Source organism: Schistocerca serialis, chromosome 1 (assembly GCF_023864345.2).
Source record: "Schistocerca serialis cubense isolate TAMUIC-IGC-003099 chromosome 1, iqSchSeri2.2, whole genome shotgun sequence".
Classification (NCBI taxonomy): domain Eukaryota; kingdom Metazoa; phylum Arthropoda; class Insecta; order Orthoptera; family Acrididae; genus Schistocerca; species Schistocerca serialis.
In genome coordinates, this window is record NC_064638.1 from 627,194,338 (window position 1) to 627,221,854 (window position 27,517).

Genomic DNA, 27,517 nt, shown 5'->3' on the forward strand with positions numbered 1-27,517 from the left:
TGTAGCTCGAATAAAATACAGAGAACAACGTTAAATAAGTGAATACCATGATCTCTTACAATTTACGCTATGTAAGCAGCACACTCCTGCAAAGATGTTTGGTGGCATGACTGTTAGTGTCCCATATGTTATTGTCCTTTGGAGTGACATCCCATGCTAATCATGGGAGCACATAGTGATGTAAGCAATATTCGTACATATATTGTAAATATTGTATGTGAATCATGGCTCTATCACGAAAGGAAAGCAGAAAACTGAGAGCTGAGTCATTTTCGGCGCTGCTGAAAAACTTCCTTTATACACCAGTGCCCAAAATTAAAGTAACAAAAGGAAATTTTGCAAGGTTGCGTTTATTTTGCCACAAAACAGTATAAATAGATGATAGTAAAATAGAAATAATGTAAAGAATGCATAACGTAACCAACTGCAACATGCATAACGGTAGACAAAAATGTTCTTCCTTTCTTTCCAACTTAATAGATTTGAACACACATTGTGACAACTGGTTAATGTGCACAGCATGAGGTGTGACAACCTCTGACGACCACGGGGCATTCTGTGAATGATATTATCACTCTCATTTAGAGGCAATAACGCCAATTCCTCCTGCAGAGCTGCTCACAAGTCTTGGAGATTGGTTGGCTGATGCTGAAGTGGTGCAATTCGTCTCCCTAGTGAATCCCAGACATGATCTATCAGATTCAAATCGGGGGAGCGAGGAGGCCACGCCATGCGCACAATATCTTCCGTTTCCAAAACCACATCCACTACTTGTGCTCTATGATGTTGACCATTATCGTCCACCAGTACGAAATCTGGGCCCACAGCATCTAGTAAAAACCGCGCATGAGATTACAAGATCTCCTCACGGTACCTGAAAGCATTCACATCCTGCTGATTCATCCGTACAGTTTCATGAAGAGGTGTTCTAGTGATCAACATAATCCCTCCTCGATATCGCTCTCTTTCCACAGTGTTTGGGTTCCGAAATCGAGTTCCACGTGCCCTCCAGATACGAATCCGTAGAAAATCACTCTACAGACAAAACCGGGAATCATCTGTGAAAAGAACACTGACCCACCGTTCGTCCGTCCAGGTGGCATGTTGGCGGCTCCACCCTAGACGTTCCCTTCTGTGAAAGAAAAGCCAGAGATAAACAGCGGGTCTCCAACAATGAAGGCCACTCTGCTGAAGCCTTCTGAACACCGTTTCCTTGATACAGCACGTTCAGGGGATGCTGTGAGGTCAGATGTCAATTGCAGTGCAAGAATTAGGCGGTACCGTCGTGTCCTTACAGCCAAATAACGGTCCTCTCTTTCTGATGTCGCACATGTTCTGCCCTGCCCTGGTCTCCGGGATACAGTTTCGACCTCTATAAACTGTCGCCAAATCCAAGAAACAGCAGAACGATTCACTTGAAGCCATCGGGCCACTAAGTTTGCTACTCTCCAACTTTCGTTCTTCCTATGGCACTCCACAGCAAAGAGTGTGTAGGCGTCATCTCTGTACCATACTGCAGCGTCTGTGACTGTGTACACAGCGATTGTGGATGTGAGACTGTCTTGGAAACAATGTCCCACTTCATAGGTGCCTTGACGTCATTCCTGGAGTGGTTGTCCGTTGATGGGAGTGCCATCTTCCGTGCAGAACACGATCGTAACGACATCTGTTGACAGTTTGTATGATTATATCGTGAATTAGACACAAAACGAGGAAATAGCAGTTTGTTGCTTTAATTTGGACACCAGTGCATAAATGAAGTAAAGCTGCATCCCATGCTACATTTTACTTTACGCACAAATAATTGAAACTCACAGGTTTTGGACTCGCCGTTTTTCCGCTCTGGAGTTTTTCTGAAACGTTTGCAGCCAGTTCAAGCAATGAGGACCATAAGGCCCTAAAGTACATCATCGTCGATTGGAGGATGTCTTCATGCTTCTGACATCTGTTGATCTTATGATGAGTCAGCTTTATCTGTGCTATTGGCGCACATAGCTTAAAAGACAAAGTGAAAAAAGTGACCTAGCCGGGATTTGACCCGATAACCTTTCGGTTCGTACCAAAGGTCTTAATATTTTTTAATTTTTTTTTAATCAGGCCTCCATCCACCCCCACAGCCGACCTTTATGCTTGCCGGAATATGCCTTCATCGGCCAGGTTCATTCAGAGGCCTTCTTAGCTTCTTGAATTAACTAAACTCTCCTTATTTAAATAAATTAAAACATATTTCTTTTCGGGTGTAACTCACAATTGAACTCTGTCTTTTTTTTTTTTTTGAGTGACCTGAAGATCTATTGCCGTTGCGTCGTTCAGACGTCGCAATAAACGGTAAATAGATTGGGATACAAATAAAATTAACCTTTTGGACGAAATTAAATATTATGCTTCTTCGTCAGAAGTCTTTTCTTGTATTCCTGGAGAGACCAGGTGACAGTGTTACTGCAGTTAGGCGACTACGCGAACATTACGAGACATTAAACTTCTGAATACTAGCTTAACATGTTTCTGCTATCTCAGGACATTGCGACTTATTCGTATCCTTGTGTCAAAGTATAAGGAAGGAAGTTATAAAAAATCTTCTAACGTTGAAACTTTGTTTCTAATGATGCGTTGTTGTTCTTGTTGTGGTTTTCAGTCCAAAGACTGGTTTGATGCAGCTTTCCGTGCTGCTCTATCCTGTGCAGGCGTCGCCATCTCCGAGTAACTATTGCAATCTACATCCTTCTGAATCTGCTTAGTGTCTCCCTCTATAATTTTTACCCTCCACGATTCCCTCCAGTACTAAATTAGTGATCCCTTGATGCCTCAGAACGTGTCCTACCAACCGATCCCTTCTTCTAGTCAAGTTGTGCCACGAATTCCCCCTCTCCCCGGTTCTATTCAGTACCTCCTCATTAGTTACGTGATCTGCCCATCTAATCTTCAGTATTCTTCTGCAGCACTACACTTAAAAAGCTTCTATTCTTGTCTAAACTGTTCATCGTCCATATTTCACTCCCATAAACGGCTACACTCCAAAAAATACTTTCAGGAAAAACTTCCTGACACTAAGTCTATACTCTATGTTAACAAATTTCTCTTCTTCAGAAACGCTTTCCTTGCCATCGCCAGTGCACATTTTATACCCTACTTCTACCATCATCAATTACTTGGCTGTTCAAATAGGAAAACTCGTGTACTACTTTGTCTTATTTCCTAATCTAATTCCCTCAGCATCACCTGATTTAATTCTATTACATTCCATTATCCTCGTTTTGCTTTCGTTGATGTTCATCTTATATCCTTCTGTCAAGACACTACCATTCCATTCAGCTGCTCTTCCAAGTTGTCAACTGTCTCTGAGAGAATGACAATGTCATCGGCAAACCTCAAGGTTTTTGTTTCTTCTCCCCTGATTTTAATTCCTACTCCAAATTTTTCTGTTTCTTTCTCTACTGCTTTCTCAATATACAAATTGAATAACATCGGCGATAGGCTGCAACCCTCTCTCACTCCCTTCTCAACCACTGCTTCCCTTTCGTGCCTCTCGGTTTCTGTACAAATTGTAAGTAGTCTTACGCTCCCTGTATTTTATCCCTGCCACTTTCAGAATTTGAAAGACAGTATTCCAGTCAACATCGTTAAAAGCTTTCTCTAAGATACCCCTCGGTTTTGGTTGCACCTAAGGAGCGGCTGGCTGTGTGTACCACTGAAGCACGCAAGCCTCCCCAGCACCGGCAATGTCCATGGTTCATGGGAGGGTGGGGGTGATGCGTAATGACACAGTTCACAAAATTTGTGAGCAGTCCAGTACAACTGTTGTATTTCACCTGGGGCGTAAACTCCAGTTTAGAGCACCTCCTCTAAACATATTGCGGTTTGCTACTTCCTGTTGATAACTGCTAGTCTTTTCGTGTCCATTACTAGGCCATCTCACCAGATGCGAATTTGGTCATGCTTTTTGCTGCGTCAACTCATAGCTGCTTTCTCGAGTTATGGCAGCTGTTCACTAGGGGTCAGTGGCATAGTTTACATATCGTAATTTTAAATCATTATAAGTCAGTCAATTTGTACGAAATATTTATAAATTACATAAAAAACCTTCGTTGTGAATCAGTGTATTATTAGTGAGAACTAGATAAGAATCTCTACAGCGGTTGCTGAGATTAGCCTACACATACAGATGGGTACGAGCAAACGGCTTGAATTTATATACAGAGAGATGGAGAAGAGAAGATTATAAGAGAATACAGAAATATTACAGCTAAAGTCATATTTTTAACTCAATTTCTTACCATCTACCCTTAAATTAATTTCTTCTTATGTTGTTCTCAAACTGTCGTCAGCGACTTGTCGGAAACAACGTTCGTTGAAATGGACTGATGTTTAATATAATAAGATTAGTAGTAGTGGATGATAAATATGCTTATTAGAAGCATTGAAGTGTATAGAGGAGGTAACAAAAGGGGGCTGGTGATCAATCAGGTCACATTTATTACACATAGCAGAAAAAAAGGTGTTACATAGGCACGGGAAAGACACGTTTTGCAGGTTTAGTCAGAAGTACCTCCGAGGATTCACGCCTCCATGAAAGTTACAATCCATACAGGAACCAGTGGATGGAGCATCTCTGGAACTTTTTCACTCACATTACGGGTGCTTAGGTCACTTGTTGTGACAAGGCAAACATCAGTACGGGCGGAAGAGCAAGTGCGTGCAATTCTGTGAAGTGGCTGATTCTGAAAACACCTAAATCCACTTTGGAAATCTCTACTCTGGTTTGCGTGTCTGGAGGCGCGATCTAATTCTGAGCGATAGTACGGAAAAGATTATTTATCTATATATTTTGACACATCTTCCCCGTAGCGGTGGGCTCTGCAACTACGTCACGGCGCCTGTTATAAATCGAAATACGTGGAGAGAGGCTCTGTCCAATGATGTCTGGTTCTTTTCTGTATATCTTGCATTTTTCACGCAGTCGTCTTTTGAAGCCCCCGGGCTGTTTATAAAAAAGCTTGTCCTTTCTTGATAAAGATTATTTTCTAAACTGTTCCTCGGACATTAATCAAACGTACCAGTACACAATATGAAACTGTTTCTTGTGTGAAATGTTCAAAACACCCTTTTGGCCACATTTGGTCAAATTTTAATTCTTAGGTCCAACAACATTGTTTTGTGCACCAGTCCATGAGAGATGAACAGAAAGAGATGAAGTTCCGTGGCTTCTGCTAACACCTTACGTTGAGACCAGTGGGAGCAGTTGAAAGCACTTGTGTATAGAATTTCAGTACAATGTTTATAGTGTCTGCATGCCCGGATTATGGTAGGCTTTAAAAGTAAGCGCAGTACTTCAGGGATACATCAGCGTACCCAGGATTGAATTCAATAATGAGATACGTACTCGTACGTACCAGTGTAGAAGTTATTTTGAACATTTAATTTAAGAATTGGTTTCGCGTAGCATTGTCGTACGACCTGTATGTTTCCCGTTAATAATACAGATGAGAGCACGTGGAGGGTAGAGAGAGTTCTTAAGAACACATAATGTTTCCTGTTCGGTGTTTCAACCTTTTGACTGATTTAATAAATTAACAGATTACAATTAAATGCAACCTTACCAAAAGCCTCCCCACGTTCCACATGTAAAGAGATACGTCTCTCCGTTTGCCGTACAGCCTTTAAATGACTCCAAGTTCCTAGGACATAAGATCTCTCGGAGGTTTTGTTGGATTAGAATAACTTCCGCAATTACACCTATCTTAGAACTAAGCCCTTAATCAGACTTACATTTGCGACGCTTATAGTAATTGTTTTGAATATGTTTCTCTGGATTATTGTCCGATTTTATTGTTGCATCCCCACCAAAACTCTCCAGCTAAGCGAGGTGATATAGGAACTCAATATCATAAACCACGAGCACAATAACATTGGATTTGCACTGTCATGAATTGGTGTAGGGATACAAAGAGTCGCCGACCATCGTTCCAGCGTCATGTGCATGCCACTCCCGTATACTTTATTTAAAAATATTTATAATACCTGAAAAGATTCGACTTTGTAACATAGCCCATGGTCTCCCTCAGGGCTCAAGCTATTTACATTCAAGCTATCTACATACCGAATACGTTCGAAATCGGTTCAGCGGCAGAGTTGTGGAAACGTGACAGAATGAGCTCCTTTCGCAATTAATAATACTGCTATTAATATGGAAGTATGGATTAAACACTTTGAGAATTGAAGAAGCATTGTACTGATTACGTTGAATCATACTGCGTAGAACATATCAACCAATAAAACCTTTTTCACAAGTATGGTAACGTTCAGAAGTCAAAGAGTAAATAGTTTTTGTATAGAGTAATTATTGTTCCATGTTTCGCGTTATATTCTGCAAATACATAAATATGTCGTACTACACACTTCCTAAAACAGCCTATGTTCTTCCTCAGTGTTCAGACTGTCACCGTACTTAATTTTATGAAAATCGATTCAGAGGTTTAGTCGTGAAATCGTAACAGACAGAGTTACTTTCTCATTTATAATAGTTGTATGGATCAAAGCTAATTCTTCAATTACGGAGTTTTATGGTGATTAAAATTCTGTATATTTTTAAACCTAGTTATGTAATTATCAGACGGTCAAGCCATATAGCGTCAGTCGAGCGTCATCTTGTGCCTTGAAATGGAATGTCTCTTTACCATGGAACACGTGATATTTGGATATGAACTGAGCTATTTTATGTCTTAACATTGTTCCATGTCTCGAAAATGGAAATATGTGTTAATTGCCAACAGCTTACACTTCAAAACGTTTCTAGCTTGTAACTCATCTTTGATAAAACTTTTGCTTAAACTGATGTTTACTTATTGAGTATTGATATGTACTAGAGTAATAATGTAAGACATAACTACTGAATACACTATTAACACGATTTTATAGATAGCAGCACTTCTAATTTAAATAGAATATTTGTTCCCAAGTACATGCAAATATTGTGTCTTGGAACAGCTTTTCACGTTTGGAAAAACATTACTATATTGGAGTGATTTCCTTAATTTCAGAAAAAGGTTGCAGCACAAATAAAGTGAATGCTATAATTTCAAAACAGAACTAAAAAATATATTAACCCATTGACTTACTAATATTTTTCTACATCGTCAACCCTATATTTACTATTTAAATTTACGGAAATCTGAATATTTTGCCTTGCATACTTTTCTCAAAATTATATATTTCTTTCATAGGATAGATGTATCCTTAATATTTATTAAAATGATGAGGAATGAATTTTTTGTTGGTGTGATACAACCGAAAAACTACAAGCATGTACAACTAGACATTTCTCACACCATGTATCACGTCTTTGTTTCCTTGCTTTGCACACAACACAACTTCTGGAGGGTGTTTTCTTGATTGGAGTGGAGAGAACAAAATTAACGAAACCTGGAAACGATTGCTTATAACTCGAAAAATATAGAAATAAATATACTGTGTTGTACAACACTAAATATATGGATTTCTCACTTTCCAATGATATATAACATACCACGTCATCTATTAAAAGAGAAGAAGAAACACTAAGAAGAAGCTATAGCTGCTCGGCCCGTCTCAAAGCCGGCAGTGTAATAACAGACTCGAAACCTGCGGCCGGCTGTGAGCCGGTTGTATTAATCAATGGGTCATACTTTTATTACAGTTCTGGCTAAAGGCGAAAGTCTGAAAATTGGTCCACGATACAACATTCTCCCCTAACATGAAAAACTATAGAACGTTAGTTCTAACGTAAAAATAAAGCACTCTCGGACCTATTTCCTTCTTCTAACCAAGGCGACTTTACGGAGTGACCCTTTCCGATTTCCTTGATACATACAGGATATGAAGGTCAGTGCCCCGATATCATTGTCCTAAGTCTGTACTTGTAAAAATCGCCTTTGAAGTTACAAAATATTCGAGCGCTGTTAAGTACAAAACATTTGTACTTAATTAAAAAATGCGTCGGTAGTTCAGCGCCTAGCATAATCAGAATGTAATCATAAAACCGCTGGTATATGACTTTTCTTTTGCTTTTTTGAATTCCATATTTATGAAGAAATCGAAATTCTAATTAACAAATATGAAATTATAAATGTTTATAAAAATCGCATCTGTTTATTTTTAATTACTGATTGTATGAAAATGTAACTATTCATAATAAAGTAAAATTTGGAACAGAATCACGAAACATAAGATATGAAACCAAATACATATTTTGTTTCTAGAGACTGAGCAGTATTATTGCTGCATATATTTTTTGTTCATTTGAGAAAAAGGCACTTCGTATATCTAAATCAAATTTTACTTTATTTTCATACAACCAGGAATTAAAAATGAAAAATGTTGTTCTTCTTAAAAATTATACTTCTGTACTTGTTTACGTTCTCATTTCTTAATAAATATGGAATTCGAGAAATAAAAAAGGTATGCTAGTTTTGAGATTACACTTTGTTTTCTGTTTTACTATGTGCTAAGCTACCGAGGAATTCATTAATTAAATAGAAATGTTTTTTGTTTAACAGCGTTCGGAAGTCTCAAAGGCGATTTCTTCGAGGTTCAAATCCTATAACTATGAAGATAATAGGAGAAGGCAGGTGGGCCTGCCTTTGTAAGTGTGAGCAACGTGTACTGAAATTTTGGCCGTAACCTTCACAGGGAACAAACTGCCGGTGGTTAACATTAATGTGCGTTACTGTAACACCGACAGTTCATATTTGATTACTTTATTACAATTAGCTTGTTTTCTTACAGAAAATGATTTGTGACAAGTGTAATTTGAATCATGACAGCTGTTGATCAAAGCTGTAGCTGGTTTGTTGTTTGTATGCGTACCCAAAATTAGGAGTTTGTATTCCTGAGGGCATGTAAGTGCATGAATGCTTAGAAACACCGGACTCAACAGCAGTTCTAAATAGTAGAAGTTGTGTTAATAAAAAATAACCACTCCGAGTAACTCGTGTCAGGGGTCAAGATTTTCTTTCATTACAAGCGTTTATCTCAAAGTACGGTATACGGTGTTTCCATGACTGGATACATATGTACTTTTCAACTTTGTCGCACGATGACCTACCTGTAGCAAAAATAACTGTCAGTTAAGCTAAGTGTGGTAAGTCGTCCCCGTCATCGTGTATACTTTGTTCTGCGTTTGTATTTTAACTGTTTCTGTACCGTATTTCCTGAGGCGGAGATTGGAGACCAGTACAGAATTTGCCTAAAAAGACGTGGAAACCCACCTCAAAACCAAAGTAAGGCTGCCCCATGTACCAGACCAATGGCTGTTATTCCTCCACCACCGTTTATATTCGAGTTCGGTTCACCTTCATGTCTCGCAAGCTAGTTCGCTGCAAGTAAAGCTATACAAGTAGGTTTTATAGTTGTTGATTGTGGTTATTAAGTGAAAGCTTTGTATGTCAGACAGAGTTTTCCCAAACCTGCAAGATAAATAATTGGACGATTTGTTTGAAAAGGACACGACTAGTTCCTTACCTGATTCCTATGTGCTCGTCTTCGAGGGGTTAGAGTGTGAACTCCTTTGCTTTCCTATATTGTTCCCGAGCCGTTTCGATCAACGAGTTTGACCTGACATTTTACGTAACCTTCACGTATTGCAATATTTTGTGTAGCTGAAAACTACGTGCTTGCCCTGTGTTTCAGAATCCACGTTAAATTAAAAATATTCCCCTTGTGGACTTGATTTGACATAAATATTCAGCCACTTACAGCAAGTAATCATATCAAGCATCCTATTGTTTGTACTTCTCCTTTGCTTTACCTCCGGTTACGAAAACTTCCTTTTTGAGTGAAAAGTAAAGAAAGACAAACCGCGTAACGATTGTCAAATATATATTGACAACTAGCCTTATATAACAACTGCAGTTCAACAAACCGGCTCTTTCTCTCTCAAAGCGTCTGTGGTTTCGTAAGTACCGTTAACTTCATTTCCCTATTTTTTTGCCTCACTCGTTCTTAATATACGAACAGGCCTTGCATTCCAAGAGTATTTAGTGCTACTGCCAACAGAGTTCCATAAAAGTTCGAATGGTCCACGCCTAAAGGTCAGCAAGGATCCAGTGGATGCAAGAGCATTCTGCATTACCTTGCAAAGAAACCACTGAAGTATTTCAACATTTCCGATTAACTTACGGCTTTAGTATTTTACTCCGTTTTTGAAAACGCCAGATAAATTACGTCGGAAATAGGTAACGCATAAAGCGTAACATGGTTCTCTTTACTAAATACGTTTCACAACAAATAAATATAATGCACCTCATAATTCACTACACACATTCAAATTTTGCACATTCTATACACCTGTAAAAATACTTATTAGGTTAATTTTAGTATGTCCTTCTCATACGGCACGACAACAAAACTCTCATACATTTTTATGCTTGCCAATTTCCATCTCTTTGTGTTTTCCTGAATAAATGCTGACTAATTGACGGCTATCGTCATCCTTTATCTACCGAACGTACAATTATTTATAATGGGAATACAGTGTTATGAGGAATCTTGTTGGTACGAATTAAGAGAAACAGAGAGATCTTTAGAGATTAAATTGCATTTGTTTCAAAGAAAATGCCTTTTTTGCATGCTGCACATCGAAATTTTTATTTTTATTTTTATTTATGCACCCAGACGCGTTTCGCCTTTTTTACAAGGCATCTTGAGTGGGTGTCCTGAAATATTACATGATTTGTCCATTTTTACACATAGGTTATGATTTCATATCCAGGTTATAGATTTAAAAACAGATCCTTAACGGTTTTTTATGAAATGGAAAGGTACTTACAGGTAACTTCTAATTCACTACATTTAAGCAAACTGCTTTTTCTCATCTGGCAACCAGGTGGACATATTACAGTTCACTTTCAGTTCACTGTTTACGTTACACATCACTGTAACTGCCATCTTTTTAATACAGTTTCATTCGTTTCTCTAAGTGTTACCAACATTCTCAGTTTTCTGAATTCAACTGTTTTATGAATGTGTGTGTGTGTGTGTGTGTGTGTGTGTGTGTGTGTGTGTGTGTGTGTGGGTGTGGGTGTGGTTGTATTAGAGATTGAGACTTTTTTTTAATAAAATACAGATAGTTCAGTGAAAGAACGTGTTATGGCATTTTAAGAGCTGGAATACGGTATGTAATCAAACACATCAACCTTTAGAGGACTACTAAAACCAAATGAGAAAAATTTTAGAAAGAAAGTAAGATATTACAGCGGTTTCTTCAAAGGGGAAAGGAGAATTGTAGTCTATTGTAACAGATAATTACTTATCACAGTTTCTTCTAATAACAAATCTCTTGCTGAAATCCAGGGCATAACCAAGCACTATTTCAGCTAGGAAAAGAATGACGAATTCTGCACACACCTTAGGAAGTTGACCAAGTAATCAACCTGTATTCCTCTATTTATGGAAACCACTGGAAACTGAAATAAAATCGGCTGTGGTGAGATATCATCACCGGGTTCAGTCACTAAGAAATGTAGAACAACAGGAGAGTTATTACAGACAGGTAAGCAAAAGACATGTTTAGAGGACTAAAAATCATAGCGGGAGAAGATTTGAAACAAAATGGTTTCCTTGAGCGGACTTTTACAGTGATGCCTTGCAGTTTCATTCCCAGCTTGAATATAGCAGTGCATACGTTCCACATGACACACAAGCCATCCTGGTTACCTTACTTGCATATCACTGCTGCGAGACTGTATGTGACGGAGAGCGCTTCAGCCACAGCTTAGCAGTGAATTCAAGTGACACCATCTGTATTAATTTCGAAATTAAGCTTTCATAGGCAGGTACTTGCTTCCTGTGAGAGATGCAAATGGGACGAGAGCCTCTATTAGGACAGGGTTGCCATTATTTATGAAAATACGATTGTTATAACATTCCACCCTCGATAAAGAGCTCATATAAGTTTGGCTAAATTTTAGACGAGCGACAAGTATCCTAAAAATCTACTACTGCACGAACGACTTACTTAGTATCAACTGATGTATCTGTAACAATGTTACACTACGCAGGAGCTGTACAATTTCTGGCCTCTGTATATTTTCATCGCCGTAATGCTTTCTGTGAAAGTCAGTACTGTAAACTTTTTTAAATTTTTTTCTGAGCTTTATCTTTTTTACGTTTTTGGCACAAAATACTCTAAGATTTATCTTACACTCTTTACGATGTATACATTTACACAGGCCGCAACAAAAAGAAAAAAAAAAAGATACAAACCGCGAGGCACTGTAGACGGTGCCTTGGGAAACAAATTGGCGGTACGTCATCCAGCAACGCCACAGGACGTCTAAGCTACTGCGGGTAACGCCTGATGCTAGGCAGCTATCATTAAGTCGTTACGCTGACAGGCCGCATGCGGAACTATTCGTAATGTGCTTGACAGCATTTGTTAGTTGGATGGTGTCGGAAACACCGCACAAGTTATCACAAAACTGTAGAATGTACAGATATTCACTTCCAAAGATGTGACCTTCGGCAGACGTTCGTCTTATAATTTCGCCCCACTTCCTGTCTTTGAACGACGTTCCCAGCTATGCGTACCTATTCTCAATTTGTTCCTTCAGACACCCTCTATAATCCCTCGATGTTTGTCGATACCATTTTTTAGGTTATGTACATGCTTGATAATTTTTTAATTAACGTGTAAATTAAAATATGAAAATGCGATACACATCTTCGAAAACCCTCTCGCCGTTAACACCTGTGGAAAGAACTGTTGTAAATCAGCTGTTTTTATGTATACACTACGTATAGTTTTTGTGATACGTTCAGTAGCCTCGAGAGTCTCCTCACCGTAGGTCTGCGGAATTAATGGCTGGCTCTGAGCACTATGGGACTTACCACCTGTGGTCATCAGTCCCCTAGAACTTAGAACTACTTAAACCTAACTAACGTAAGGACATCATACACATCCATGCCCGAGGCAGGATTCGAACCTGCGACCGTAGCAGTCGCGCGGTTCCGGACTGAGCGCTTGAACCGCTAGACCACCGCGGCCGGCTGCGGAATTAATATTTCGCCTAATCCTGAATTGCGATTTTTGGAAAACAGAAGGAAGGTGCTCGTAGATCAAGTCTTCGTGTCAGACAATGGATAGTTTCGGTGGAAAAGTCACTTCCCAGAAGGGCCAAAGATGGATTCGAGTTCCAAGTTGTCGAGAACATTCCTTGCGCACACTCTTTGCTGCAGAAAATCTCTGTCCGAAAAGATGATGTATTCAAAAGCAATGATCACTAGCAGAATCTAATCTAACGATGTGTTAACATGTAAAAGTGTGGTGACACACAAAAAAGTTAAAAGATTCCATTCCTCAGTAAGCAATATCCGTTTGAGCAGCTTCATTGTGATAAGATAGCAAGCTATTAAAATCCAAGTGCACATAAAAATAAAACAAGGGACCTTTAGACGGATGAGATGATTGTCTGTGAGAAGCTCTTATTTTAGGATAAAGATTTATTAAACACATGTCCATACTTTGTTACTTGCATCATAATATGTTAGACAGATTACAGTAATACAGCAATAGGAGAAACTGGAATGGCGAAGGGAATAACAGAAACTAGCAGAAACTAAAATATTCGACATTTATTTTTGCTAATATGGCAGTAATGTCATCAGTAAACAACATTTGCTGAATCACAAATAGTCACATTTTCTCTGCTCTTTGTTGTTAGATTACCCGCTTATTATGAATTTTGTGAATTTTACATCAGTGTGTGCTTCTACGTTTATATGTAGTATTTTTAACCGGGAATGTCGCGAGACTCAACTGCTCGTTACAAATAACGTCGAGTGAGTGAGGCACGGTACAAGCTTCCGGATGACCCCCGCAATACGACCGCACAGCGGCCGGTTCTAAGCGGCTCAAGCGGTGACCGCTGAGGGGATGGTCTGCAGACCAACACACACACACACTCACACACACACACACTCTCTCTCTCTCTCTCTCTCTCTCTCTCACACACACACACACACACACACACACACACAGCGAGCTTAATGGCGGCATTCCACGCGTGCCCTGCGGTCGTCATTACACGCAAAGCGCCCAGCAATCTGGCCAGCGCGTATGTGCACTGCTGCGCAACGGTATCTCTGACTCGCTTTCAAAGCAGTCGCGAAAGTACCTCACAACTGAAGTCGTGTGATGGAAATGGCGTCGACAATATATTTTACTTGTCTCTATAGTGGTTGATGCTTTTAATGTATACTGTTCACATTAAATACGCTCAATCATTTGATATCCTTACATTACAAGTGTGTAACATTTGTTCGTTTGTAATTACTCTTCTGTAGGTTCCAGGTTTCTTTGACAGCGATTGCGTTAAAACTGTATTCAAAGGGTGATAGGTAACGAATAGATTGGCAGTACAAAAGTATTATCATATCTTTTTCCTCAAACGCTTAGTACCGGAATTTCGCACCGGTTCCCTTTCGAGTAAGTACATCGGGTTGCACTAAGGCGTTAGGTTTCTCTAGATCCAAGGCTGTGAACTGATGAAACCCCATATTTTGAAGACATCCCCGCACAAGGGAACAACTGAAACGCAACAGTTACGATTTTCTACAGCTTTCATGGTTTGTTATTCATTGATGGCTTCATGTCACTAAGACTTACGTTGAGATTATTTAAGCACAAGTATTTGTAGTTCAGAGCTAAAAAAAATTCGATTGTGAACTACAAACAAATAAATGAGAACTCTGCCTTTGAACTCAGGATTTTTATTTGTATGAGAGATGTCGTTCGATAACGAGTTGAAATGTATACGCACAAAGTATAAGTGTCAACATTGCTGAAGTTGCAGTTTCATTTCGAATTTCTCTGAAAATACTGAAGAATATATTATCTGAATATGACGTTATTTGATCTTGTACATATTTGCCTAACTGAATTACTATCTTTTATCTGGCACCTTGTCTTTTCATAATACGCACAGCAGGAAACTTAGGTAACTCCCGAGAATTTTGTAGTTGTTTCAGTAAAGAATCTTATCCAATCGAACATTAAAACAAAGGCAGTCGCGTTCTAAGGGCTACGACCATTAAAACAAAGAAGCTATACACCGCTGAATGTATGAAAACACACATGTTTCGCGCAGCTGTGATTTTTAGATTACAGAGGCGCCATTATTCTGACGACAGTACCGAACAAGAACAAAAACACAATTGAAAAGGACTCGAGTGCGGATACAGGTTCAATAATATACGTTTTCAGCAAGAGGAAAGAAGGAAGGAACGCAAAGAACTGCACTGCCTAAGAAAGAATAAAGAGATAAAAGCAGACTGGCGAGTGAGAGAAACGTTTCATCACTAAAATATTTATTTGTGTCATTAACAGCTCTGTAACCGACAGAAAACTATTCTTGTAAAACGCGGACAAGACTAATCATGAGAAACGACAGAAAGTGAAGTATTTGCAATGAGTTGCTATATGTTCGTCGAAGATAAACCGTTTTCTCGAGAAACACCGTTGTAAGATGATCTTCCGGCCTCCTACGAAGATTTCAGCCGTACTCGGTATTGTGACAGATGATTTATTTCATCGTAAAGAGGGTGTGTATCAGATCCCTTACGGAAATTATGATATGTCACATAAGATCAGGTAACACGCACCCTCATGCAAAGAGAGACAAGCGTGGGACGCCGAATACACACACTTACTATAGCCAGATAAGTCAGCTGCGGCAGAACATAGTATAGATACGGATCATTCAATGAACTACAGCGACGAAGATTTTAATACTGACCTCCTCCTTTCGGGATACTACTTTCAAGGAAGCCTTAGAAGTTAAATAAATCAATAACTTAATAAAAGAGATAATGGTTTTAATTTGGGTAAGGCATTGAATACGGCTCTTGATGTAATTAAATTTCAAAGAAGTCGTCAAGGTGTTACCGCCGCCGAACGTACATCGATAAGCGAACTGAATATCTGAACGCTTTCACCACAGGTGGCGCGTGTATAAATGTATCTTCGGCGCCGACCAGCATCTGTGACCCGCATGCACAGTACGGCCGCGGTGGTGGATATAAGGCCGCACTTAGCACCCTGTCGTCAGTGTCCCCCACCCTGCTGCCTCTCCGAATGTCTACCGCCGAGCCGACTGGGATGCCTACCGGGAATCCATTGCCTCACAGGTCGAAAGCCATCCAGTTACCTTTCACCATCCCGCTGACATCAGCCATGCCTCGTCCTGCCTCCAGAAGACCATCACCCCTGACACCGTGGAGGCCCACGTTCTACCAAACATATCCCCCCGAACCGCCCTATTCTTTCTCCACAGGCCGTCCTTCTCCGCGAATCCCGCAGGCTCTGCCGCTCCTTCCCCCGCACATGTGCCTGGGGTACACTCTTCCGCCACCGGCATTTACAACGACACGTCCGCAACCTCTTAGCAGCAAAGAAACGCCAGGACTGGCGCCAGACACATACACGAGTCAACTACGCCCTTCCATTCAACTCCTCCAAGTACTGGTCTGCCTTACTGGTAGCCGTTCCGGCCTGCATTGCCCCTTCCTCCATGACGACCGCCCCTTCCCTGACAACCTCAGTAACGCTAACCATTTTGCTTCCCACCTCTCCGAGGTCTTACCCATTCCCAATGATCCTCACTTTCATTACTCCCTCTTCCTCACAGTCCGTTAACACTCCAGTCTTTCCATACCACCAACTGCGCCCAGTTCCCAGCACTTGCATCAGTTAGCCCCTCAAATTAATCACTGTCATTACAGCACACGACATCGAACTCATACTCCGCTCCAAAAGCAACACTGCCCCTGGTCACAATGTTGTCATCTACCGCTACATCGAAAAATTCCCCTCCTCCTTCCTGGCTGTCCTTGCTACCTTGTGCAACGTCATCGTCCTTCCCCACAGGCCGTCCTCCACGAATCCCGCAGGCTCTGTCGCTCCTTCCAGCTTTTACCCAGACCTGTGGAGGACTTCCTGTGTCCTGCTGTTTTCTATATCCAACACACCCCTCTGACACATCTTCCTATCGTTCCATCTGCCTACCGTCCATGTTCTGTAAGGTCTTAGAGTCCATCATCTCCCAAAGTATTCATCACCACCTTAACCAGCACCACTTCCTTCCCCTTCTGGCCCTCCTCCTCCGCTGATGACCAGTTCCTTAACCTTACTAATCTTCTTTCCCTCCAACTTAATGTCATAGCACTGTCTTTGTTTCCCTCGACCTCCAGAATACCTGTGACCATATCTGGCATCCTGGGCTCCTCTTTAAACTCCAGACCTATGCCCTCCCCATTAATTTCATCCATATCGTTGCTTCATTCCTCTGTCGTCCCATTCCTGTATCACTATCCACAAAACCAACTCCCAACACCCCAAGGCTCTGTCGTTTCACCTCTCCTCTATCTCCTGTATACTGCAGAGATGCCCAAACCTCCCCTTGCCATCTCCACCAATTACTGATGACACTGCCTTCCAGGCCCTCTATCATACTGATCAATAGTCTCAATGTACCCTTCAAACCCACCTCAATCAGTTCACTGCCTGTTGCAACTCCTTCATGTCACCTCTTCAAAGACCCAGGCAATCATCATAGGCTGCGATTTTTACCTTACCAATTGTGGTTGTCCTATGCATCTGACTCCTACCGTGAAAAATGTTCGCCTGAACCTTGACTGTCACCTCATCTGGACTCCTCAGCATCCAATACAAAACCCACAATACAATCTGCCTCCTGAAACTCCTGTCTCGCTGGACATAGGGACTGCACTATTCCTCCATCCTTCACACCTACAAATTCTTGAGTCGTCTCATCACTTGACATGCCAGCATTGCCTGGGTTCCCACCCCACCCAGAATCTACAAAGCCCTCCAAATCCTCAAATGCCATTCCCTCTGCCTTGTTTCCTGTATCTGCCTCACATCCCCCATACGGACCTTCTATGAACTCGTCCCCTTCCTACATCATCTCCTTTTCCTCAAATACTTCCGTACCCTTTACATCATCTGCAGACTTAACACCCCCCCCCCCCCCATTTCCCCTGGTGTCTCCTATCCTCTCTATACCTCCAACTCATTGCCACTTCTTAGACCATTGTGTCCCACCCTCTCTCCATCTCCACCTCCACGCCCTCCACTGTCTTTACCTATCTTTACCTATGTACCCCTCCCAGATGATGAGCTTTGCCTTGATACCTACCCCCTCTGCCAAATCTAACCCAACCATCCCCCGTTCCTCGAGAGCCCTCTCCCCTCCTTTTCCTTTCCCCTGAGTGGGTTTGTCCTATTCACCCTCCCTTTCAGTGCACCTCTTCTTCATCTCTGCACTCACTCCTGACTTGCCTTCACTCTCCCTCTCCCACCCCCACCTGTCCCCTGCCACCTGGTGCACCCCTCCAATGCCCTTTCTTTTACACACACCTTTTCCAGCCCCGATCTCCCACTGCCCCCTCCTGTTCCCTCTTTTCCCTCCTGTCAGGCCTCCCCTCCCTCGGAACATCCCTCCTGGCAGTTTTTACTCTTCATCATGTGTGATCTGTCTTGTGCAGTGGTTTTAAAGTGTCTTTGTTCTGGTTTGTTTTAATGCTGTGGCCGCCTTTTAACTCGTGCGTGTGACTTCAGTGTATTTTACTTGGTATGCAAATCACCAACCGTGTAGTTTTTATCTTTATGAAGACCTTTTTAACTGTTCCACAATGAATGGTGTCTGTGTAAATGTATATTTTACCACCATTGTCTCCCCTTATTATGTTTTTGCGTTCCCCTTTTCACCGCCTTTGATAGGTTTCGTTTTGTCCTTTTATTAACTTATATCACTCGGCTGAAGAGCGGCGATTTGTGCCGCAGCTAGGCCTCCCCTGCCCATATTGGGCAGGAAAATGAAGCCACAATAAAGAAAAGAAATACTTGTCAGTCTTGTGACTCACTCTGAGGACGGCTGAATGGGACGCAGGTGAGATATCAGTGGAAGAAGTAGTATTTGCGTGGCTGCATGCCCGAAGTTTAATGCCCTTTTCATTAAACTGTGAGAAATTAAAAATACACATCATGACCAACATCATCCCTACAGATCAATGAAGTCATAACTCTGCATGAAAGAATAACAGAGATGTGTTATTTCACATTGCGTTACCGACCGCCATCCAGTCGACCGCTCTTTAAAATACGCGCATCGCCAGTCGTGCTGCCGCGTTTCCCGCAACTGCTACAACGACATGAGGGCGCTGCCACGAACGCCTATGCAGCTACAAATGAGATGCAAGCATCCCTTCTCCGGAGCTCCTGCGGCGTGTTTACTTTAAGTTCAAACGCCGATGCACAGACCACATTTTGTGTGCTTGCCATTTCATAACATTTACAGACTTTCACAGCTGTCAGGGATTGTCATTATGGAATAACTATTTTATTGAAGATGGACTGAACTGTAAACCTCTGTATCTGTATATCTTTCGACATTCAAGTCTACTGATACCAAATGGCGCTGCAAGTACTGCGAACAGAGTTATGTTCAAATGGCTCTGAGCACTATGGGACTTAACTTCTAAGGTCACCAGTCCCCTAGAATTTAGAGCTACGTAAACCTAACCAACCTAAGGACATCACACATATCCATGCCCGAAGGAGGATTCGAACCTGCAACCGTAGCGGTCGCGCGGTTCCAGACTGTAGCGCCTAGAACCGCTGGGCCAATCCGGCCGGCCAAAGTTATGTATTACTTTTATTATTTGATATTAGTCAGTTTAGCTTAAGAAGAATGGATATCCCTAAAAAGGGTAATCACAGAAGTTGGAGAGAAAAACTTAGGTACAAGGAAGGTAATTGCGAAAAAACCGTGGGTAACAGAAGAAATACTTTAAGATATTCAGGAACATAGAAATGCAAGTCACTTAGAAAGAAAATAAATAGAAAGTGCATGGAAGCTAAGGCGAAACGGCTGCAGAAAAATATGTGAAGAAATGGGAAAAGAAATGATTGTCACAAAAACTGACTCAGCATACAGAAAAGACAAATCAGCTCTCAGTGAAATTAAAAGCAAGGGTGGTAACATTAAGAGTCCAATGGGAACTCCACTGTTAAATGCAGAGTAGGGAGCAGTTGGGTAGAAAGAGCACACTGAAGGCACTTATGAGGGGGAAATTCTGAGAAAAATAAGGAAGAGACGGGTAATGTACAACATGTAAAAGAGAGAATAATAAGAATGGAAGACCAAGAACGAAGTACGCGGATCTAAAAAAAAAAAAAAAAAAAACTGCTGCTCAATCTATATGTCGAAAGAGCAATGATGGAAATATGGTGGAAATATAAAGGGCTGAAAGGTAGAGTTAAAATTGAAGATGAAAGGATGTCAGTGGTTGGTTAGCTGGCTTAGAAGAGGGGGGAAGGGACCGAACTGCTAGGTCATCGGTCCCTTGATATCAGTGATACGATTCGATGGTGACATTGCTATCCTCAGTGAAACTGAAGAAGAATTACAGGATCCATTGAATGGAATGAATGGTTTACTGAGTACAGAATATGGGTTGAGTGTAAATCGAAGAAAGACGGAAGTAATTAGAAGTAGCAGAAACTAGAGCGAGCAACTTAACGTCAGTATTGGTGGCCACGAAGTAGATGAAGCTAAGGACTGCTGCTATCTAGGCAACAAAATATTCAATGACGAATGGAGCAAAAAGGATATCAAAAGCAGACTAGCACCGGAAAAAAGGGCATGCCTGGCCAAGACAAGTCTGTTAGTATCAAAAAAAGGCCTCAATTTAAGAAAGAAATTTCTGACAATGTGCGTTTGGAGTATAGCATTGTTATGGTAGTGGAACTTGGATTGCGGGGAAAGCGGAACAGAAGAGAATCGAAGCATTTGATATGTGGTGCTACAGACGGATGTTGAAAATTAGGTGGACTAATAAGGTAAGGAGAGGAAAGGAATACATGGGAAACAGTGGCAAGAAGAAGGGACAGGATGATAGGACAAAGACATCAGTAAATGACTTCCAGGTTACTAGAGGGAGCTGTAGAGGGTAAAACTGAAGAGGAAGACAGACATTGGAATACATCCTGAAAAAAATTTAGGACGTAGATTGCAGGTGGTACTCTGAGATGAAGAGGTTCGCACAGGAGAGGAATTCGTGGCTCCAGCATCGCACCTGCTCCTCGCTCCTACATCTACTAGAGAACCTCTAAGGAAGTTACATCATTCATATACACAGGCCACCCTGCACGTAGACACTGCTATGTCCGAGAAGATGCCTGAGGCTAGCAACGGTCAATCTGATAAACGAGAATCGAGAGTGGGTTTATTATAAGCTTTTGAAACTAAGTCAAAGGAAATTCAGCTTTAACTGATACCACAGACGACCACAGAGAACTTTCCATAAACTGCTACTTCATCATAATTTCGCTTGTATATTAAAAAATGCTAGACATATATGTGGTGCGTAAGAATGTAATGGAAACAATCTAATATTCCGCTTTAGTGGTAACTGAACGTACTACATGAGTACATTACAGCTGAAAAGGGAAGTTTTGCGTGCTTGACACACATTGCCGGTAAACGTCTTTCTATATAGCTCATGTCCTTACATACGCTCAAAAATACTATAAGGCAACGTACAAATAAGGATTACTTTCGCCTGTAGACGTGGCGGCCTGATACTGTAGACGTGCTTTTGTTGTTCAAACAACTGCTGTTTGAAAGTCAACCAGCACAGTAGTAGAATGCTTTGTCACGAAGTACCCATGGAGTTCACGTAAATAATAAAGCTACGGGATCGCAATAAAGGTGAGGCCCGGGACTATCTCAGTCATTACTGCGTCTTCTAGTCAGTGCCACGCATTAGGTACCCCCAGCCCGTCACTTATAGATCTGAGATAGTGGCAAAGGTACCTCCTCATTACCCAATCAGTCAACGAAACTCTACCGTGATGGGTAGCTTCCAACATATGGGTAGCTTCAAACACTAAAAAGAGCGACAATTTTTACTCCTTTGTACATACCTTCACAGAAGGTAAAGAGAGGTGAGAGGAATACCATCCAAATAAAGAATTAATGAAATTCTCTCTCTGCGTCTCATTCGTTTGAGTAAGGCTGAATAAATAGATAACAATTACAAGCTATACCATAACATTATTTTAAAAATGTGCGATGTAGGGAGGCAGTCCATAGTTTTTCCTTTGCACCGAAAGGAAAAAAAAAGTGGCAAAAGGTTAAACCTATGCGTATGTTTGTATGAACCTTGGCTTCAGACATAATCTCCAGGTATGTACAATTTGTCGTTTTCCTTTAAAACATTCTACAACGAAGAAGGAGCAGTGTGTGCTTCTCTTTTACAGCGTATGAGGAATAAAGTTTAGTAAGCCTAGTGCAAACAGTATCTGCTTGGGAGGGATGAGAATACGTTTCAGGGGCATTACTGTGGAATATTTGAGAACCTATTATATTATTTTTCGCCTTTTCCTCATTCTAATTAGCACCACTGGTCTGCTTTATCAGAGCTTGCTGCTAAAAGACTGCAGCAGTGATATGATGCGTTCTGACACGATCTGTTGGGTTGAAACTGAGCCGTTTATAAAATACTCTCAGAATGACTTTTTCTGCATAGGAATTTAGCATTGCCCTCCTTAGTACAGGCGGATTTGTACCGTCCAATTCCTTTCGTCATCCTTTCGTGCGTGGATGGGCGTCTTTTCAATAGGACTCAACACAGGAAACACTGTCATCTTTATACAGTCATGCAAGATCTTCTTTAATGATTCTGGATTCGAGATTATTTCACATAACATCAAAAATTTTGTCAGGGACGGTTGCTATTTAAAGGTTTCATAGTAATGATAATCACTGGTATTTGATTTCTCGCATTGGTATTGCGTGTTTATCAACATCATTGACCGATGCTTTGTCACCCACCGCAACGTCACTTTTGATGAATAGTTTCAAAACACAAATAGTCAATACTTTGATGTACCTCTGCACTTAGGGATAACCGAAAGAGACTATAGAAAGAAATAAGTCAACGTGAACAAAGCCTATGAATTTTGCTAAATTTGACACTTAACTAGCAAACATAGCATTCATTTTGTCAAAATTCTAAAAAGTTAGTAGCTTAAAAATTTCATGAACAGTATTTATATAGTGCTTTAGTCAAGTGATTGGTAATACATTTCACAATCGTGTTCATATAGTCTATAATTGTCATTATGAGAAGTTATTCGAGCGTCGGGTTGTCATTTGCGCAACGACCATCAATCGACACGTAGACACCCACCAGTGAGCTACGCACACACACACACGAACAGATACACACACACACACACACACACACACATACACACACAAATATGCACAAAAATACACATAGAATGATTGTGAATTTCTAAAAATTCTGTTTTCGGCAAGATTCACCGTCGCCAGTGTTCGACTACAACTACGTACTGCCACACTTGTAAACATATAACGCCTGCATAAATGAATTACACTTTTTGTTCTTAAACTGTAATATCACAACATGTACGCTCTTCTGTAAATCCAAGAATGAATGAAACGACTGTTAATACCATTAATTAAAACAAGCCACTCAAACACTATTTTTTGATGAACCAGCGCTAATCAACATGCCTTAAAAAGCTCTATTTAGTCGAATGTGAATTGTTCATGGTTAAGGCACTTTTACTGGATACTGAAGCATAAAAGACGTAAACGAAACACCTTACTGTGATGAGACGAAGGCCATCAGTGCCTAGAATGATTCTTGCCGCCGGCCAAAGAGGAACAGGACGACGCCAGCAAACGCGTCTTCGCCGGGAGTTGTCCAGGAGCATAACTCATGGAGATGGAGCTGTCATTCTTAATTCACACTCTCAAATTACGCTGCCGATGCTGGCAAGTTTAGTACCGCTATTAGCGGGACAGGTTCAGTTTCCTTTAAAGGAAACTCGACAGGTGACTAACGAAGGCAAGTTCTTCTGCAAACACCGACTTTGAATTCACTTCCAGGAGAATTCTCAGAGATTTGTCACCTTTTCCATTTAAAACAGTCGTTTGAAAGTTGCGGAAACAAATCCTCATACAGCCAATCTACATTTTTTCCCGAAAAAAGGGGTATAAATACTTGCTTTAATGATCAGTGTAATGGTTCGTAAACACATTATATAAACATATATAGATATAACGTTTACTTATGCATTTAATATTATAAAATGTTTTCAGCTGTTTTGGGAAAAGACCTCATTGCTATAAGAGACGTCGTACACACAAACATAACTACCAATTTTGCGCCTGTAACAGCGTTCCATCATGATATGTTACAATTAGATCTTCCCACTGTAGATTGTGACTGTGCAAATTCATATACGCTGATCAATGAGTGTAACCAATTTTTGTGAAAATATGTTTAGGCCTTCCCAAATGTTGTGCCGGCCGGTGTGGCAGAGCAGTTCTAGGCGCTTCAGTCTATCATGAATGAACTACCGATCTGAACATCATACTAGTTACTACCCAACATCTACACGGAGCATGTCCATATCTCACCACTGACTTCTAGTATCAGCCTCACGCAGTTGACGTCAACAAGTGTATGGGCCTGAAGATGACGTTGTTACAACGTTGAAACTAGTTGCCAAAATAAAATCGACACCTTAAATGCAGCTGGAGGAATGTCTTCATTTTTAATATAAATTTATACCTGCTGACGTCCCAGTGTCCTCCATTTCAACTATAAATGTACGAAGATAAAATGTTATATTTGTTTGACATTCTTACACACACGTGGGTGGTGTGCTTTTTTTGGCCATTTGCGACCACGGCTAGTGACCTCTTCACAGCGGATCACGCCCGGCTTGCGGGATTTGGCGAAATGCCGCGGAATGCCGCGAGTAATAAGGATATTGGGCTAGGGACACTAAATTAGTACTGTATGGATAAGTTGACAATTTGAGTCTGTCAGGAGTGGTGTTAGGGTAGTCCGTGCAGTTGCGGTTACCACTGTGTCCGGAGGCGCAATGATCGGCGCATCTACCTTGTGAGCAGAACGCTATTCAGGCATAATTGCAACCAGATGGATCAGTGTTCACAATTGGTATTCATTTATGAATTCTAGGAGCACCATTTCGTTTTCGTGTTATTTCGATGTTCATCTGTTGCTTCTAAAACGGAAGGTACTGAAGAACAGTGTACATCGAGTATTTATCAGCAAAAGCTTTCGGAAACAAATTGTGTTCTATGAGAATGGGTCTCAAGATTCCGAATTTTGGCGCTAAGATAAGCCAGACACGGTTTCAATCTCTGTATCTAATCAATGAACAGTGACGTTTCCGACAGTCGATTGCAGTTTTACGGTGAATGTTGAGATCATTTACGGCTTTCTCCACAGGTGTGAACGTTACATGGTCTTTTATTCTTGCATAATCAGTTACAAACAATTGATCATCAAACATCATACATCTGAAATTTGAAGAAAACCAGATACAGAAAAATACCTCCGAATAAATTCTGTGCTCCAGCGTGAGAATCACCTTCAAGACGCTTTAAACTAACGAAATAAATATCTTACTGATTAATGATAAGGGCGTTCTTCCTGTTAATTCACCGATCGAGGTGGCGCAGTGGTTAGCAAAAATGCATTCGGGAGGATGACGTTCAATCCCTCGTCCGGCCATCCTGATTTAGGTTTTCTGTGATTTCCCTAAATCGCTCCAGGCAAATGCCGGGATGGTTCTTTGAAAGGGCATGGCCAATTTCCCCCGTCCTTCCCTAATCCTATGAGACCGACGACCCCGTAGTTTGGTCTCTTCCCCCAAAGCACCCAAACACAACCCTTCTAGTTAATTCCCAGGTCGAGACGAATTGGTAAACATGTATGGTTGTGTTTTCCACCACTTATACGTGAGGCTGTTCTTCTGTTCACGTACATTCAAAGCAAACTATAAATTAAGTCAGTAAAACATTTCGAGAATCTTGTGTTTGTCTGGAAAACCCAGTAGAGAACTGAGCTACACACTTTTGATAGTCTTTGATTCTCCACCTGCATTTTAAAACGACACATCAGTGTTCAGAGTGTGAGCGACTGGTGTTAGTGATACAATCACAAAAATTTGATCTTGCTATACTATACATTAAGTTACTAAGTTTCCAATACTGCGCCGAGCTAAATATGTATTTTCGGGTTACAACAGCTAAACGCTGAAGAAAGATCCAATTGATTGACGTTGCTTACACTTTTTCGTTGATCCCGTCTGAAATGACAGTATAATTGAAAAGCAGTCCTTAGTTTTTCCCTGAAATACTGAGGTAAAACATCATGATATATAAAATGTTTATGTCTGTGTTCAGGAAACGACAAACTGTTCGTTCTTATCTGCTTTATAATTTATCTTGAAGTGTAATAGGCTGTATTCATCTGTCAGGTTCAGATATTTATCTCGATGACCCATTTGATGCTGTTTCAGAAGTGTTAGCCATGTGACCCTGACGATTATCATCTCTCCTTCCCCTCACGTGATAAACGTGATACTACATTCAATGCTTATTCATCACAGTTAGCTACATTGATCACATTACTATATACGTTACGAAGAAAAGGTGACAATTGTTGCAAAAGAAAATAGTCTGATCTTTTAGAAGGACGAGGATATTTTCAGATTTTCCTGATCAACAGTAATGAATAGCTGCTTTACTTAAAGTTGACTTTTTCTTGAAAGTATCATGTACGAAAAGAGCTCGCCGTTATATAGAATTATTTATGATCATTAATGCAATCTATGTTCAAACAGAGCTCTTGACAGCAAAAAGAATGGAATTCTTATGGTGTAGCGTTATATGAATTAAATGAGTCAACGCTGCAGCAATAACAAAATTTTAACTACTGATATTCGACTGCTGTACATCCCGAAATAGTATCAGGTTCTCTGACAGATAAGCGAATCTCTTCGTTCAGCAGCATATACTGTTTTAGGGTAGTCTGTAGCTCAGTGGCAAAGGTATGCACTGTTAAAAACTTTTCTTACCTCTTGACCACACTTTCATTTTTCCAACAACACCTTGTGCGTTTCGACTTTCCATCATTTTCAAAGGCTACAAAATCAACACAAAACTGGTATCAGAAGATATGAAAATATGATACATTTTATCATTGATAAGAGACATAGTACAGCGACTAGAATATGGCTTCCTGTCTTAACAGTGTTATGCCGGTCATTTAAAATTGATCATTAGATGTATTGTATCACGTCAACATTCTCAATCACAAGACAAGCGTAAACTGCTAGCAAGGAAAATTTTAGAAGCCACTTGGACTAAACCGCCGGATGGCGCTGGGCGCGTGGCACATGCTGCAATTTAATTTTGTTTACAATCACAGTTTTCATCGTTACATGGAATAAAAGAATTTCATCAGCAGCCATGGAAATCGCCCTACAATGTTTTACGTAATGGTGTTACATTACATGACACCGAAAGATACGTACCTAAAGACTGGAAAATTGCTCAAGTCACACCAATACCCAAAAAGCGAAGTAGGAGTAATCCGCTGAATTGCAGGC

General features: G+C 40.7%; 1 protein-coding gene across 1 annotated transcript in view; it reads left to right on the forward strand.

Moving 5' to 3' along the window:
* The window catches only part of LOC126478516 (uncharacterized), a 205,821-nt gene that overhangs the window by 101,888 nt on the left and 76,416 nt on the right, over window positions 1-27,517 (forward strand). The gene's annotated exons all lie outside the window — the stretch shown is intronic.